General features: G+C 36.8%; 1 pseudogene; it reads left to right on the forward strand.

The window, feature by feature from the left end:
* Window positions 1-1,022: 1,022 nt before the first annotated feature.
* LOC126755766 (uncharacterized) lies at window positions 1,023-1,864 on the forward strand (annotated as a pseudogene).
* Window positions 1,865-2,367: the final 503 nt, after the last annotated feature.

The following is a 2,367-nucleotide window of genomic DNA, read 5'->3' on the forward strand; positions in this document are numbered from 1 at the left end:
TTTTGTGAAGAAATAAAAGTTCTTGCAAGAAAACGGAGTTAAAGTAGGATCTAGGCAGAATTTGAAAGAGTTTAGTGTTAGGCTTTTGTTTGTGACGCACCGGCTCGCGCCTTTGTCACTGGTGTAAAGTCACACACCGGGAAGAATAGCTGCCCTAAATGCGCTCAGGAAGGGATTTATAAAGAGAGGAGAGTGTGTTTCTCACAAACCGTAGGAGAACTTAGGACTGATAGTTCATTTAGGAATAGAGTAGATATAAATCATCATTCAGACGATTTTAAGCAGGGGAAATTTGCTAGAATCTGTAAATATTAACATGGTTTCTCAATTTCCGTTAGATCCAATGCATTTAGTTGATTTAGGGGTTACTAAGAAACTTCTTCAGTTGCTTGTTAAAAGAGGGAACGTAACAAAAATGAATGAAAAAATATTATATATTAACGACTACGTTCCCTCTGAATTTTCCAGACGCAGTAGAGATCTGGACGAAATAAGCAACTGGAAGTCCACAGAATATCGTCAATTTTTGTTGCATTCGGGTATAATTGTGTTAAAAGATTGCATAGCGGACGATTTGTATTATCATTTTCTTTTGCCACATTCCGGTATTCGCCTTCTAAGTTGCGAAACCAATTGTTACCAATGAATTGTTAAAATAATTTGTTATGTTATTTAGTAATTTTTATGGACAACATTTGGTTAGTTTCAATATTCATGGTCTTTTGCATTTAACTGATTGCGTTAATTTTTAGCAATAAAATAGGGTCTTTGAAAAATTGTCAACCATCAAAACCAACCAGATACTTTTGGTTGTCTTATTTTGACAAAAGTTGGTGATGTTTTCAGAGAGCCTTTGGTGTCCTCATCTGGTTTAGGTATTCTAGTAGGTGAAATTAAAGATGAGGACATTCAAATTATTAAAAAAGTAGATTTAGAATTTAAGTATTATTCTATTCCAATAGGGAATAAATTTATTTTAATTCGTCTATTGCATAATTTATTTTATAATTTTACATAAGGAAATGCGCCAATTTCGTATCGCCGAGCCCCATTCGCAGTGTATGGCCACCCAACTCCAACCTAACATAAGTGGCGATACTGCGTTGGTACTGAAGAAAATCGTTGACAGCCTTGGTAGAATAGAATCTCAGCAAGAAGACATCATAAATCGGCTATTAGTTATCAGCTGTAGAAAGCGCTCTTGCTGAGAAGGTATTTATAGAAAATAAAACTATAAAATTATTTTAGTTATTTATTATTTTAAATTTCAGATGCTAGAACGTGCAAAGATCCAAGCACAAGGTCAATTGTTACGGGAGTGTAAGGTGCTCTCGGTAAAAACCAACCGCAGTGCAGGCCGCATCACTGGCGAAGGGTGGAGTGAGGAGCAGGTTCGGTTGCAAAGCATGCTCCCCATGTCGTCAGAGGAAACATTGCTGAAGGTGGAGGAGCACCCACACCAAGCTTTCTCTGACGCTATGGTAAGTTTGCCTTTCTTTCCATATACATATATATAAATATTTATAGATAAATATACATTTACAGGCGAACATCATCCTACATCTAAAATCTACCAAGGAGTCGATAGAGAAGGTCATGCAGTCCTTATTTAGTGACGAGTTGGTGTGGCTATACAACTGCAATGGAAAAGCGGGAAAAAGGCCTTAAATAAATTAAAAGCAGGGGATATCACTCTCGGTAATATTAATCTGTTTAGATACGTTCACCTTTTTAATTATTAATATTTTATAAGTATATAGCTGCATTTGCAAGTATGAACGAGAAAAAAATTTTAGCAGTAAGACAATTTTTTAGTTTATGCCATAATCGTTATAAGCAGATTAGGCGTAATATAAGGAATTAGATCTTTTTAAATTCAATTTTAAGTTTTTTTTTTATTATTCTACTTATAGTTTTAGTTAGTAATGTTTCTATTAATGACTTTCTTAAAATAATCTTTTTTCAGGTATTTGTCATTTATAATCTTTTTTTCAACGAGGGCAAGACGAAATATCTCTTGTCATCAAACAAACAGTCGTCGCACTCGCGAATTGGCTCTCACATCACTGTTAACAACGTCCGGTGTGTTTTACGTGGGCACCTACTGACGACAGCCCTACTCCACGGCGCTCAAAAGCACAGCGGATCAAATCAATGCGTTGATCAGCGCCCTGAGAATGCTAAGCATTTTCAGTACCAATTGGCATAGTGGAATGGACACACTAACCACCTTGGTAGGGTTCGAGGCCCATCTAAAACCTCTGCCGTGCTTTGGGTCCGGCACCCGGTTGCAATGCAACTCCACATTCAACTGACAAAGATCAGTTCTTCCCGCGATATGGGTTTTAACCACAACCACCACGAAAC

The sequence above is a fragment of the Bactrocera neohumeralis genome, chromosome 4 (genome assembly GCF_024586455.1).
Source record: "Bactrocera neohumeralis isolate Rockhampton chromosome 4, APGP_CSIRO_Bneo_wtdbg2-racon-allhic-juicebox.fasta_v2, whole genome shotgun sequence".
NCBI classification, from domain to species: Eukaryota; Metazoa; Arthropoda; class Insecta; order Diptera; family Tephritidae; genus Bactrocera; species Bactrocera neohumeralis.